Source organism: Saccostrea cucullata, unplaced genomic scaffold (assembly GCF_032062105.1).
Source record: "Saccostrea cucullata isolate Sc308-1 unplaced genomic scaffold, CSIRO_AGI_Scuc_v1 ctg6346, whole genome shotgun sequence".
In the NCBI taxonomy this organism is placed as follows: Eukaryota; Metazoa; Mollusca; class Bivalvia; order Ostreida; family Ostreidae; genus Saccostrea; species Saccostrea cuccullata.
Window position 1 is genome coordinate 7,368 of NW_026928497.1, and position 16,505 is coordinate 23,872.

General features: G+C 33.3%; 1 long non-coding RNA gene across 1 annotated transcript; it reads right to left on the reverse strand.

The window, feature by feature from the left end:
• Window positions 1–1,881: 1,881 nt before the first annotated feature.
• LOC134277771 (uncharacterized) lies at window positions 1,882–6,274 on the reverse strand. Its single transcript, XR_009994329.1, has 2 exons — window positions 5,971–6,274; window positions 1,882–3,523 (listed from the first exon to the last, which is right to left on the reverse strand). It is a non-coding gene; the product is annotated as an uncharacterized LOC134277771 (long non-coding RNA).
• Between the last annotated feature and the right edge of the window lie 10,231 nt (window positions 6,275–16,505).

Sequence of the window (16,505 nt, forward strand, 5' to 3'; positions counted from 1 at the left end):
AGACAAAATTTTGTGCAGGCGATTTCTCGTAAACTATTCGGTGGATTTCAATGAAAATTTCAGGAATTATAGGTCATTATATGAATTTTATATAAAATTCCGTTTTTTGGAAAATTCGCTACCAGTGCCAAGTTATGGGCATTTTCCTGATTTTAAAATGCAATTTTGTCTTCGAATGTTCTCGAAAACGGCTCAAGATATTAACTGGAGACTTGTTAGAGATGATAGACCATGAGTTATAGATGTGCAATTTTGACTTCGTTTGCGTCGTCAGTACTTCCGGTCGCTACAGGAAGTGAATTCAAAATGTGCACTTTTTCAACTTTTTTTGTTTTTCAATATTTTTCTTTGATATAATTAATGGTAATTAAGACCCTACTGGAAAGGCCAAATATATAATTTATTTAAGAATTGATCAATCCACACACTAGATATTCGCATTTAAAAATCTGAAGCGTGTCCAAGATGGCGGCGGTCTCCGTAAACTCCGCCATTAAGCAAGTCGGGTTCTAGAAGGTCAGCTGAGCGTTTAGATGAACGAAACTTCTACCAAAAAGATTTATGAAATGTAAAGGATTCTTTAGATTGCTACATCACAATTACGTTGCATTGAGTATAGTTTTAATATGAGGTTTCCTCAAACTTCTATTGAAATTGCTTTTGTCTGCATCTCATAGTAGAATACAACATGACTACAAGTGGAAATACGATGACTACAGTCTTTTGTTTTGCACCAGGGAAAACTTATCCTAAACCATGGTTATAAGTAATAGCTTTTCAAGAAACTTGCCTGACTTAATATTCACTATGCTTCTAAAGTATAACTTGACTTCTGTTTATTTTACCTTGCACGCTTATGACATATTAAATGAATAGAAAAGACAAAAGTAAGAAAAACATTTTTTATAAAAGATTGTTTATTAAAGGTTATATAAATATTCTTGTAATAAATGCAAGTTATTGAACATAAAGAGTATCAGATTCCTTGACCGTCGGAGGGCGAGTGATTTTTTTTTTTCAGTGAAACATTCCAGTCTTTTCATGAACGTGTAACTCATCTCCACTTTGGGGGTAAACAGGATACAAAATTCGTGGAAAATTTTACCGAATTCACAGCTTTAGTGTTACTTGGCCGTATACGATATTATATTTGTATAATGTGATAAATTTACTTTCTAACGCTCGAAATTCCGGTAATAAGAACATACATTTCTAATTTTCATTGAAGCTATCAGATCCATTAAATAGATCAAACATTTCAAAGGAATAGCGTTAAGAACTACTTGTGACCTTTGGCACGAAATAATGTATCCTGACCCGACTTAAGTAGTAGACAAATGGCGACAATAGTGCAGAAATATAACATTGACATGCCTGTATATGGAGTTGCATGGAATAAAAAGTTGAATACATATCGAATAAAGGAAAGAAAACAGTATTATCTGTTCATCACTAATAGATTATCTATCCTAAAAATTACTGTTAAAACTCAAGTAACAATTTCCTATGTGTTCATCTTGAGCAAGTTTGGCGCGAAGATTTATTCGTGGCGTTTGACGCAAAATTATGAATAGTGACCGCCTTTCATTATTCTAAGACAGATGTACATGTACTGTTTCAGAAGTCTGTAAAAGTAGATTTAGAGATGTGGTCCCAATAGCGTAACAGTAAGCACTTTGTATTTTCATGCTGGCGACCCGGGTTCAATCCCCTTTGTTTCCATAAAAAGTTTTATCACTTTTTCAGCTCGATTTTGTGGGTTTTCTTTTTTCAGAATCGGACGGAAGACCTCTCGTTGCTCGCAACGAGTTTCTTTTCTAGTTCTACTCTAAATCCATTCATTACTTTCAAATGAAAGTACAATAAACAACAAACACACCATTTGGACATAGCAACGACACGCAGTAGCTTTATTTGTGCAGTGTACATAACATATGCAAAATATGAAAATCAATTTGTATATACAAGTTTATGTTGGATTGAATAAATCATGATAAAATTTAAACTTTATCGTGCTCTACGTGTCGTCCTAAACTGGTATTTAAACCACTATTCACCTCTTATATAGCCTTGCTAACGAGACCGGTTCTAAAGAACCACGTGATATACACCAGGTATTCGAATGAAAACCTTGTAATTCCGAAAAAGTAATTCATTATCACACCAAGTAGAAATTGATTTCTGTCTAATTCGTTCCTCAAACGAAAGAAATCATATTTCTACTCTAAATCCATTCATTACTTTCAAATGAAAGTACAATAAACAACAAACACACCATTTGGACATAGCAACGACACGCAGTAGCTCTAAATACAAAGAACGGGAAAATGTAAGTATAAAATAATTGATTTTAAATTAAATCCAACAAAATTCATTTAAATCATAAATCATTCAATATTTCAAACAATAAATACATAAAATTTTACGGAAATTTTCCAATAAAATGTTTTGAAAACAATTAATCACTACAAAAAAAAAAATACATGTATTCACTCCATTACTTTTATACAAACAAACAACAACATTCGATGCATGACAGCCAGCCGTGCGTGCGCTGGACGCCGTATTTTATTAACAGTACATCAATATACATATATAGAACACAGGACATTGTGTATGAGAAATAAAAACATCAAAATCCCCCAAAACTGCTGCATCTATTATAATTGTAAAATATTCTTTGTGATAAACATGAAAAGCATCAGGGCCGGCCAGGAAAAACTAGAGATAAAAATAATTTTTAAAAAACTCTAGAAACCTGTGTCCGTTGCCAAGTGCCGCTGGATGCAAAAAATGTTGCGACGGACCTCACAACCTACCAATAAAACCCTAAGAAAAAAAATCAAATATATGTATATAAATATATTCACTTATACCCTTTACACATAAATTTAAAAAAAAATAGCTGTTGCTCGCTTAAGTCGGCGGCTAGAAGTGACCAACCTTTAAAAACCAGTTCTCTACTACACCTCAAAATCAATTTCTATTGGTCACTCTCTGTACTGACCAATCCACACAACATGCTTATAAACATCTTGTCATTAATACAACATTTTCCCGCTATACTAGCGAAACGCGGGAAAATATCAATACATGTATATCCATCCTAAAAAAATTCAATACACCGCCGTCTTTTGAAAATCCATAACGCAATTCACCATGTGAGTCTGATTGTAAAAGTCTTAATGTTATGCACACATCCTATCCATACATCGATGAATGCTTGCTGCACTTGAGTTTTGAGTATAGTTTCAAGTCAAATTCAACGCATACCATGCGATTTATCGTGAAGTCCCAGGGAAGAAGACTTCAAATATATCAAATGAATTCGACACAGTTATACATAGAAGTATATTCATCATCCAATATCAAAATAGCACAAAATACACATTCCTCTGAAATATCTTGAATCCCATCTCAATTCCTTGGATATGTGTCTCTTTGAAACTCTGTCATTATTGGTACACCGATTAATGCCTCATGGTGCTTGAATTAAACGTAAGAAGAATATAACCAATAATACCTGGAAGAACAAATTTGATGTTAGAAAACTGATAGATACATATATCTTGTAACTCTAATATTTTAGTAAATATGTATAGGATCTCTTTTTCTCTCTCTCTTAATCTATATATAAAAAAAATCAAAGTCATCATCATTGTGGCTAGCAAAACATGCATACTATCATAAAGTGATAAAATGAATCAAAATTCCACCATTAAGTTCAAAATTTATGAATTGCACTAATAATTTTTTTTTTTTTTTTTTTTTAATTAAGAAAAATATGAATGTGTTTGTATAAACATCCATTTGATAATCAAGTTATGATAACCTTATTTTCATCAGAATAATCAACATTTACTTTACTATTTGTAGAAATACTTCCTACTGAAAACAATCTCACCAAATGGCATCAAAACAAATGTGGTTGGATAAACATCCATAAAATCATTTTATGATATAATTTATCAAAAAGTTCAAATTCCAATAAAATTTTACTTTATTTTCATCAGAATTATCAACCTTTACTTTTACTACTTATGTAGAAATACTTTCTACACAAACAAATCTCGCCAAATGGCATCACCACAAATGTGGTTGGATACAAATCCAAACATTCATTTTATGATATAATTTATCAAGAAGTTCAAATTCCAATTAAATTTTACTTTATTTTCATCAAAATTATCAACCTTTACTTTACTACTTATGCAGAAAAACTTTCTACATAAACAAATCTCGCCAAATGGCATCACCACAAATGTGGTTGGATACAAATCCATACATTCATTTTATGATATAATTTATCAAAAAGTTCAAATTCCAATTAAATTTTACTTTATTTTCATCAGAATTATCAACTTTTACTGTACTTTATATGTAGAAATACTTTCTACTTTAACCAACTCGCCAAATGGCATCACCACAATACGGTTCAAAAAACATCCATAAATTCATACTATGTGAAAAATTTATCAAAATACTTCAAGTTCCAATCAAATTTTTCTTTGATTTCATGAAAATTATAAACTTTTACTTTAATATATACCAAGAAACACTTTCTACAGAAACCAGTCTTACTAATTGGCTTCATCACATATGTGGTTGGACAAACATCCATAAATTCAAACTCGTATAATAAAGAAGCCACTTTCTACTTTAACCAACTCGCCAAATGGCAACACCACAAATGTAGTTGGATAAACATCTATAACATAACATCATTTTATGATAAAATGTGCAAAGCTTTCGAATCCAATCAATTTCTATTTCATAGTATCAGCAATATAATGAAAACAATCTTTAATAAATTGCCAAATAACAAAACCATATAAGTGGTTGGAAAACATTCATAAAAACATGATATGCTAAATTGTGCCAAAGTTATTCAAATTCAAACCCAACTCAATATTATTTCAAACAGAAATATTAATTTTCATTTGACTATTTTTGTACTTCTCATTGTCTACTGAAATCAATCCCGCCAAAAACCAAACACCACAGATGCGTTATGCTAAACATCCATAAAATATTTTATGCTAAGCTGGGTTAGAGTTGGAATTCCCCTCAAATTCTATTTTTGTTTTAAATTAAAAAATAACAGCTTTTAAATAGCTACAGTATTATAGAAATCACTTTCCACTGAAAACTAATTTCAATAAAAGTAAATACTCCAAAATTGTTGCCAATTAATAAACATTCATTAAATCATTTCATTATAAAATGAAATATATCAACGTTATCAAAATTCAAATCTTCCAAACACTACCAAACACGAAAATTGTGCAAAACAGCTCATGAAATTAATATTCAGAAAAAATTTAATTCAATTTTGGTGAATCATTTTTAAAATTAGAATTCATTGACAAAATTTCCTTTTTACTCGAAAATCAAAACCGACAAAAATTCAGTTTCTGTTATCAAAACTTTTTAGAATTGAAACTAAATACTTAGATCTCTTTTTCTAGATAACTCAATCAAGCCAATTACAACACTGCAAATACTGCAGAATTATCATTCCTATAAATATTTTATACCATCTTGATCTTTTTTTTTTTTTTTTTTTTTAAATTAATACTCAATTGATAAATTTCAATTCTAAGTAGATAATTCAAATGAGACCTTAGTTTAACTACAATGAAAATCAAAATGCAAATATTCTAAACCTTTAATTCTCTTTCGCAAAGCCGTACCTGTCCTGCATTAATCATAAGACAAGTAGAACTCGTTTTCTTCTATAAAATTTATATGTCATTAATACATATACTTGGTTAATAGATACCAAACAAAAATTATCTATGCCCCATACTCTACTATAAGGATTCATGATTGAATGATCTACTAAAATAAATCGAAAAACGAATTATTATACCCAAAGATCAGAATATGAAATGCTTCTCTTTTCCATTGTGATGGAGTCCGCATTAAATTTAACTTTCAATTGGCATAAAACGCAAAGAAAAAATCTACCGTACTTCTCTGGAGATCTTAAAATCACCTTCTTCATTATACTCATCGTGATACCAACCCCAACATGTAACCACCTGAAACATAAGAATATACTGTTTTCTCTTCAACATATCTAAAACTTTTCATTTTAGTAGCACATTTGACAAAATGGCAAGAAACTGAAATTGAAAAATAAATTCAAACAATTTTAATTTATCGATATTTTCTATACTCAGGAAATGTCCATGTTATAATGCTGATGCATTTAGTACGTTTTAAAATGATAAGCAAATATATTTAATTGGATATAAGTGCAAATATAATATCTTATGATTCTATACTTGTATTAATTGAAAAATAAAATAAATTAAAGTAACGTATTTGTTTTGATTTCAGAAACACCAGTTTTCTTCCTTTAACAAATCCATCTTTCTACAAAACAAATTATCTATTTCTGGAAATAACTTCTATTATCATATACTGACTAGAATTAACGAATCTCATAATTTAATACAATCATGTATTTGTTTTCAAATTCTCTCTATTACAAACCTTGTTATCACTAATTTATTACTTATTCAAAAATTGATCAATTGTAATCTCAAATGAATACTTATCTTATAAAAACAAGATCTAAGATGGCTTTTCTTTGATGACCTCGTTTTCCACACTGTCAAATCTCTCTCCAACTCTATTTTCTGTGATTTCATATCATCTACAATGGCTAAACATGTCGATGAACCACGCCCTACGCCGCTTCGTTCTGCATCTGAGATTTAAACTTTATCGTGCTCTACGTGTCGTCCTAAACTGGTATTTAAACCACTATTCACCTCTTATATAGCCTTGCTAACGAGACCGGTTCTAAAGAACCACGTGATATACACCAGGTATTCGAATGAAAACCTTGTAATTCCGAAAAAGTAATTCATTATCACACCAAGTAGAAATTGATTTCTGTCTAATTCGTTCCTCAAACGAAAGAAATCATATTTATTCTTCTTATTATTTTTCTTCTTCCTGGGAAAATTTTGTCCACGAGTGATCTTGTAAACTACACATCCGACTTAGGTGAAACCTTTTTAGGGTCAGTAGGCATGTTATGTAGAGTTGCCGAACGAAGGTCATTTTGCGCGCACGTGCTTGCAAGAGCGCGCACGTGCAACACGTGAAATGACCAATATAATGGATATTGCCGTAACTTTTCTATTTTTTGATGAAATTTTTTAAAACTCATAATGTAAGGATACATTAGTAGTACAGACAAGATAGCATGGTCAAAATAGCAAGATCTCACGCGCATGCACGTGCGCTTCGCTCTGATTGGCTGAAACTAATGTCTCAATATCTTTCTTGTTTCTTGTCATAATCCTTTGAAATTTTGAACATAGTCCTATATTATGAAGATCTACCGCAAGATATATAAGAATTTTCATGAAAGCATGCGCATGTGCGCGTGCTGCAAGCTGATTGGCTGAAACTTTAAAAGGCAATATCTCCTTTGTTTTTTGACGAAATTGTTTGAAATTTAAAATATAGTCATGCATTAGGATATCCTACAAAATGATATTAAAAAAATCATGAAATAACGCGCATGCACGTGTGCTGCAATCTGATTGGCTGAAACTTTAAATGGCTATAACTCCCTTGTTTTTAAACCAAACAGGATGGGATTTAGAACATAGATAGATGTAAGGGACTCCTACAAGAAGGTATGATCATCATGCACGTGCACGCACATGCGTGCATTTGAAACGAGTATATTTAAAAATACACTTGAATGAGTGATTTTTATTACTTTTGGACTGAATGCTTTAATATATAGTACAAGTATATTAAAATATATAAATAGTGTAGACAAGATGATATGGTCATAACGCACATGCATTCAGATGCGCTTGGGTGCAATGCTAAAAATTGAATATAATTGGTATCCTTCTGGGAAAACGTTGCTAAAGTCAAAAATGCACAGAGTTTGTCTTATTTAATGAAGCTTACAGGGAATATGGCACCGAAAGGGAGTTGGGGAGCGTTTGGGGAACATCTGTAACGGTTCCCGTTACAATTAGCACTAGTTATTATTATTCTTATTCTTATTATTATTTTTCTTCCTGGGAAAATTTTGTCCGCGAGTGATCTTGTAAACTACACATCCGACTTAGGTGAAACCTTTTTAGGGTAAGTAGGCATGTTATGTAGATTTGCGGAATCAAGGTCATTTTGCGCGCACGTGCTTGCAAGAGCGCGCACGTGCAAAACTTAAAATGACCAATATATAATGGATATAACCGTAACTTCTCTATTTTGTGACGAAATGTTTTGAAACTTATAATGTAAGGATATATTAGTAGTATGCACAAGATGACATGGTCAAAATAGCAAGATCGCACGCGCATGCACGTGTGCTTCGCTCTGATTGGCTGCAACTAAAGTCTCAATATCTTTTTTGTTTTTTGATAAAATCATTTGAAATTTTGAACTTAGTCATACATTAGGGAGATCTACAGCCTGTAATATAAGATTTTTCATGAAAGCATGTGCATGCACATGTGCTTGCAAGAGCTCGCACGTGCAACACGAGAAATGTCCAATATAATTGATACAGACGTAACTATTAAAATTATTGATGAAATGCTTTGAAACTCATTTTATAAGTATATATTAGTAGTATGCACAAGATGACATGGTCAAAATAGCAAGATCGCACGCGCATGCACGTGTGCTTCGCTCTGATTGGCTGAAACTAAAGTCTCAATATTTTTCTTGTTTCTTGTCATAATCCTTTGAAATTTTTAACATAAACCTTCATTATGAAGTTCTACAGCATGATATATAAGAATTTTCATGAAAGCATGCGCATGACCGCGTCCTGAAATCTGATTGGCTGACACTTTAAATGGCTATATCTACTTTGTTTTTTGACGAAATGCTTTGAAATTTAAAACATTGTCATGCATTAGGACATCCTACAATATGATATAGAAAAAAAATCATTAAATCACGCGCATGGACGTGTGCTGCAATCTGATTGGCTTAAACTTGAAATGGCTATAACTCCCTTGTTTTTCAACCAAACAGGATGGGATTTAGAATATAGATAGATGTAAGGGACTCCTACAAGAAGGTATGGTCATCATGCACGTGCACGGACGTGCGTGCATTTGGAACGAGTGAAATGAAAAATACACTTGAAAGTGATTTTTCATACTTTTGGACTGAATGCTTTAATAAATTGTATATTAAAATATGTAGATAGTGTAGACAAGATGATATGATCATAACGGACATGCATTCACATGCGCACGGGTGCAATGCTAAAATTTGAATATAATTGGTATCCTTCTGAGAAAACGTTGTTAAAGTCAAAATGCACAGAGTTTGTCTTATTTAATGAAGCTTACAGGGAATATGGCACCAAAAAGGAGTTGGGGAGCGTTTGGGGAACATCTGTAACGGTCCCCGTTACAATTAGCACTAGTTTGTGATACGATATGACGTTAACATATCTTAAGGTCATGGGCATGTACATTGATTTACTAAAGTTTGAAGGTTAAAAATTTAAGGATAAACACCAGTTCACAATGTTACTGTCCTTCGACTTGTGACCTTGAATCAAAACCTTGACAAACCTTAAAGTCATAGATACCGAAATGCTAGTACCAACATGTAATACAGTTATTATATAAAGATTCCCAAGTAAAGAACCTTACACGTTTTACTATTTTGAGGCTTGGAATATGACCATGCATGATTCAAGTTTTTGACATATCTTTCGGTCATTGGATACCACATTAAGAATTCTTTTCAGTGAACAGTCCGAGCGATCTACATGTAGCTAAGGCACAATAATGTGAATGTAAGACATGAAGTCATCCCAGAGTCCCGTAATTTCAAAAATAAGTAATGGTACGTGTTGCTATGAAATATGGAATGGGATTATTAAAATTCTTGAAAGTTTGTCGTTAAATTTTAGGGTCTGAAACAAATTTAAAAGTATGATTAAATCATAGTTGTGAATATCAATTTATTAATGTATGTTTTTATTTTGATGTATTTAGAACCTAAGTTTCATGATCAAAATTCCACACCGACTTCATTTTCACTGGATAAGGGTCTAAATTCAACACTTTGATCTCAAAATTCAGTGTTGAAAAAGACCTTTTTTCATCCAAGGTGTGGGAAATGATTACAAAGCAATAGTTATATGCAGTGCCATGTGTTTGCAAAGTACTTTTGATCTATGCTGAAACAAAAGGTTTAAGGTTGGACTTAGTATTGCTGCATTTAATGATCTAAATATAATTTTCGAAATAAAAATTTCCCTCATATAAGTACTTGTTCCTTAAATAAGACATCACGTGTCAATTGATTTTCTTACTTAACTAAATAGTGACATTAGATCACTAGGATTACATAAACCACATTGTCTAATTACCTGAATAATCGACAGGATCAAAAAAATAAAAAATCTGTTAAGACAAATAAATCTTGATAATATCCCCATTTTTATACTCGTTAATATGTTAAAAGCTGTAACTAACGAGATCAGCTCCAGTAATTATAAAATCGGATACCCTTTCTTCTGTTTCCACTAATTAAATTAAACCCTGAGGCACCCGTGACTTTCATAATAAGATAGCTAAATACCTCTTTTTAAGTACATTATACTACTTTTTTTTCGTTTGGAAAATGTTCATTGAGAGGAAAAGTTAACAATAGGGCTCAGAAAGAGGGACTAAAATATAGACTGAGTATTTTACACAAATAAATATTGCACAATATTGCACAATATGGCCCCCTTCCAGGGGCAGGGGTAGGTCAACAACTTTGGAATAAAAAACTGCCGTTGTGGAAGGAGTGAATGGCCTCTAATTCATCCGCTGATGCTTCAGTTATTTGCAATTATCTCCCCTTAGAAAAGGACGTTGTCTTTATTTGAGCAAACTTAAAAAACCCTTTACCCAAGGATACTCTGTGCCAAGATTGGTTGAAATTGACCTAGTGGTTCTATAGAAGAAGATGAAGTTCTGAAAAATTAAGGACGACGACAACAACAACGACACTTGAGCCTTCGGCGCAGGAGAGCTAAGATTGTTGTTATGACCATAGTTTTGTTTTCAATTAATGTTACAACAATTTTAGATTTTTTTGGCAAGGAGATACATATACGTTACTCTACTGCTGAACTATGTCAGAGTTTATACCTATTTGCCATTATTTAATGGTATTCACATATGTGGTACTTTTTTGCTGAATATTGAGTTGATCTTGTCTCAATGTCATGATTAGGGGACTGCATGAACTTTTATAGGGATGACAGATTGAAACGTGTTCGGAAATACATTGTTACTTGTATGCATTATGATCCAAAATCACATTCAAAGGCAGTATTTATTTGAAAAATGAACTTAAGCAAGAATTAGTTGTGATCACTCGATAAAAATCTTTATTTAATCCCCTGTAAGGTAACTTGACTCAGTAACGTGACATTTTGCTATCCATTTTCCTCCCTCCGTGCGTAGGCCGTAAACTTTTAACATTTACTTCCTTGCAACTACTCGATCAATTTCTATTGCGTCCAGATAATATACCGATCAGTGTAGAAAAGTGGAGATTACGCATTCTGAAAGAATTTAGTACTTTCTAGTTCTGGGGGAACTTAATTCTTTTCAGATAGCATTCTGAAGAGACTTTATCCTTTCCAGTAAATATTCTGAGAAACCTTTATTATAATCTTTCCGTTTCAAATAAGTTTATTTTTAAAATTGAGAAAGTTTGCACTAATCCGGCCATCAAACCTTTCTACCGCAATTTTTTTATTTAAAAAAAAAAAACTTAAATAATGCTCATGGGCTACGTGCAGTCTTGATTTTTTTCCCCCAGCAAAATGCGTAGAAGTACCGTTGTCAGGGCCTTTAAAGGTATTCACTGAAACTTGTTCTATGTCATGAACATGTATATACATGTTGTAAGCCTTTACAAAAAACACGAACAAATTAAAACAGAAAAATTTGATTTGATTCAATTTCTGTCGGAAAAAGTACGAACAAATTAAAACTGAAAATTTTGATTTATTTCGATTTCTGTCCGTTGTCATGACAAGATACGGAAATTCGACCCGTTTTCATCGGGCCGTAGACCAGTGGTAATCGGTGGTTTGAGCGATACCCCAACATTGGGCAAGTAGTTCTTAGAATACCAGTCACATTACGTATCCAGCGATTGGGGTATACATGTACAATGGACAACCGAGGCGCGTTTTGTTCTTTTTTTTTTTTATTTAAAAAGTGCCCGTGCCACTCGCCTTACCCTGCTGTTGTACATGCGAAATGTTGCACATGCGAAAAATGAAGCGCTTATTAAAGCCCTGTGATGCATCACTAATCACAGACTGATGTTTGAGCAGTAATCGGTCGTTTTTTTATTTCATCGCTCATACATTGGTGAACATCGTTTCAACATTGGTTGTACATCGGCCGACTGTTTGCCAATATTTGATCGACCATCGACTGATGATCGACGATGTCTGTTGCCCACCACTCATCCCCGATGACCTCAGATTCAACGGATACTGGACGATGGTCGGTCATACATCGGCCGATCCTTGAAAAGTATGTAAATGAAGGGTTGCCGACGAGGAGCGGTGTGGGACATCGGTGAAGACATCCGTAATTTTTATCTACAACTTATTTTCTCCCAATAATCCCAACGATGCGCCCGATGGCCACAGCCATCTTCCGATTAATATGGGTGTCAGACCGGCAACCAAGCCGTATTTATCGGAAAAAAACGCTTCGGTTGCCTATCGTATACCCCATCACTGGATAATATGTGACTGATGATTGAAACATTCCTTAATCATGCCATCAAGAGAGAGGAGAGCGGGGGAATGTCAGCGCCGACCAGTCATAAAATACATAATGTATTTTATCCTCTCATTTCATATGATGTTCATTCTTTGTTGGTCAGACAAGAGAGATTCAGTTCCTTTTCCCCTTTTCCTCAAAAACTGTTTTCAAAGTGAAAAAAATTTGAAAATGGGGACTGTTTAGTTTTTATGCGAACGTTAAATGACGCGGAAGATTCCGATCGACAACTGCTTAAGAGCTATCTCACAGTAAAAGACCCCCACCCAACCCCCTTTCTTTTGGTTCATATTTCTGTACGATGATAAGAATTTCTTTGCCTATACAAAAAAGTATTTTGATACGATTATCTAGACAGATAGTGGCGTAAATTTTATTTATGAGTAAATTGCATGGAACCTGCAGAACACCAGTCACCTTAGTAAATTAATATCAGTAACTTTGTATAAAACTATTTAATATACATGACTTTGTACATAAATAATTCCAAATTACCGGTATAGACATTCAAAAAAGATACTTATACAGTGTATTACAATTCTCTGTCATCCTTAGACTTTCAGTGAGGCGTGGCATTCTCAGAGCTACATAATTAGCGTCTCTCAAATTTTCAGTGGTTAAGAAATTAATAAACATCAGCAACTTTAAATTGTTGAACTGACAACGATGAGATAACTTAAGCCCAACCTCTTTGGCGTATAAAAAGCTATCTTCGGATTCTTGCTACACTCGTTAACCATGTTAACACTCTCCCGAATTTCTATCTAATGTATACCGGGGTATTTCAACAGTGACTGAAAGGCTGTGTAAATTTCAGACGCTAATTATGTAACGTGGAGAATATCACGCCTTTCTGACGTTCCAAGGATTTCAGGCAATTGTACTAAAAGTGCTCAATGCGAATTATAAGGATACTAGTATCTTATAGTATCATCTAAAGTAAAACATTTTACAGAATTGCCTGATAAACAAAAATTATTCTGGATTCTAAATTGTGAAGAATTAGATATACTAAACTCTCTTGGAAGGTTTTTACAAAAAGCATTACCATAAGTTTTAGGAATGTAAAAGTATGATACTTTGAAGTATATGATTTAGTAATGTATGCATTATATGATGCACTGTATATATACCTATAAAACAATTTTCATGTACATTTAAAATATTTTGGGAATTCCCCTACTTGTGTGTCTTTTCTTTCAAGCAAGCAACCCTTTCCTTCTTATGTATATGTATATTGTATTTCATGTGTATGATCATAACCATTACATACATTGTAACAATGTACTTTCTTTTTGTCCCACGAGGGCCCTTAATTGGTCAATAAACGAATTGAATTGAATATTGAAATATACTTCTTTACAGAAAAGTTTACTCAATACTAGTGTTGCAAAAATTGAGTTCAACGTTACTTTTATGAATATTAATAATATTAATTGGCAGACTGATGTAGATTCATGCAGAAATGGGACATAAGTTGCAGACAGGGGCATCAATATTATTTGTAATAATTAAAACAAACTTGACTCTATTGTCTATTCTTTAAACCCCTCGGCGAAATCTGCAAACGTCATAAAATGACCCACCATACACTAGTATACGCCAACGACAACCAGATATATACATCATCGTTGAACCTAGTCATGCAAGTGATAATTGATCCGATATGTACGAAAGCCCAGAAGGCTCATTCGAGATTCGAGTTTCCAAATACGAGATTCGAAATTCGAGATTCAAAATTCGAGTTTCGAGATTCAAGATCCAAACGAACCTATCAAAAGCGGGTTCAACATTTGATTATTTCCCTTTATTATGTTTTTACTATCAAGAAATAGTTCAATATAATTATATCAAATGGGTCATTTGATTAAATTACAATGCAAGAAAAAGTGTTATATATATTAGAGGGAAATTTAAATAATTAATGGAATTTTGATCAGCAAAAAATATTTTTATTTATATTATAGATTCTTAAATATTAAATAGATTTCATATATCAGGAGTATATATATTTTTGAATTGTCTACTAAACTTAATTTTTATGCATTTCCTGTGTTAGGAAAACCACAGGTACTTGTGAAAGGTACCCCCCCCCCCCCCCCCTCCCCCCTCGATATTCAATCCTAGGGCTTATTGGAAATTTTTTTCACAAGTTTTATTTATTAAAATTATTAATCATGTATAAAATAAAAAAAAATTGTAAAATCCCCAGAATAATCGCTCAACACCCCCCCCCCCCCAAATACCCACTATACATTATAAGAGAAGGATATGCCACTCCAGTCTGTTTACGTTGTACCCCCACTGGTGTTAAATGCATTTATTTTGTTTTAACTTCATATGTCGATTCACACTGTCTCTACATATACAATGTATTTCCAGGGGCGGATCCAGGAATTGAAGTTAGGGGGGCGCCAGATTCAGGCAGGGGGTCTGGGGGCCGCCTTGAGGCCCCCAGTAGGTCCAGGGCAAAGCCCTGGTGGGGGCCCAGGGGGCGAAGGCCCCGGAAGCTCTTGGATTCTAGAGGTTTTGTAGGGTAAAAATGAGGTCTACCGAGTAGACATTTAAAACATTTTCTCGACAAACTATGTTTTATGCTAACTTGGACAATTTTAAGGGGGCGCGCGCCGGGTGCGCCCCCCCTTAAATCTGCCACTGATTTCTGGCTTAGTCCATGCTATCGGACTGACTCTGCATCACGTAATAATCCCACATTTTTTCCGTAAACAGCTTTCTTTCTTGTAAAGTGGGGTAATAAATAGTGTTTTTTTGTTTTGTTTTTTTGGTTGAGCGATTATTCTGGGGGTTTTACGCCAGCGATTTTTTTCCTATTGTAAGGCTACACATAACAGAGAAATAAGCCCCGGGGTTCAATATCAAGGGGGGGGGGGGGGGGTCTTGTCCACACGTACCTGTGTTTTTCTAAAAATTAAGACAAGAAACATGTATTGACGTAAGCGTCAAAAATCGGCCGCAAACCAATTAATGTTCCTTTTATGAAGCAACTAAAGACTATGGTGGTCTGTTTTTAAAATATCTTATATTTATCTTTTAATATATATCCTCGTGATATTAAAAGCTTGTGCTCTACATTGCATGATTTTCTTAATTATATAATGCATGTTCAGTATTAACCCCTGGTACTCTGCGTCAACAACTTTTGAACCGTGGGCCTGTATGGCATTTACATTAAAAGTTTAAAACTAAAATTAAATGTAATCTACAACTAGATATGCAGTGTAGTTTAATTTAATAAAAATGCAGCAAATATGTTGGTATCCTTGCTCTCTCTTAGAGGAAAAAACTAAACTCCCTCTAGATCCGCCACTTCATTTCTAGCGGGAAAATTCTTGGCACATTGTAAAACGTGCATTATCCTCGTCTGCTAAGGACCAAATCTTGTAATATTTTGTAGCCTGCTAAGTCTTTTAATGAATTTACATTTAACCATATTTTTCAAAATGTTTATATGTGTACATATGTACACGTCATTTTAAAATAAATACGTACAACAAATCCCGTTTGAATAGAGAAAGTAAAATTGTGTAATATACATAACGCGGTCTTTGATTTAGACTACGCCCAACACATTCTTAATTTTCTCCGCACTTCAAACATATCTAAATTTCTAAGTCAGTATCAATTATTTACCTCATTCTTCATAAGAATTTTTAATTTTATGTTTATTGT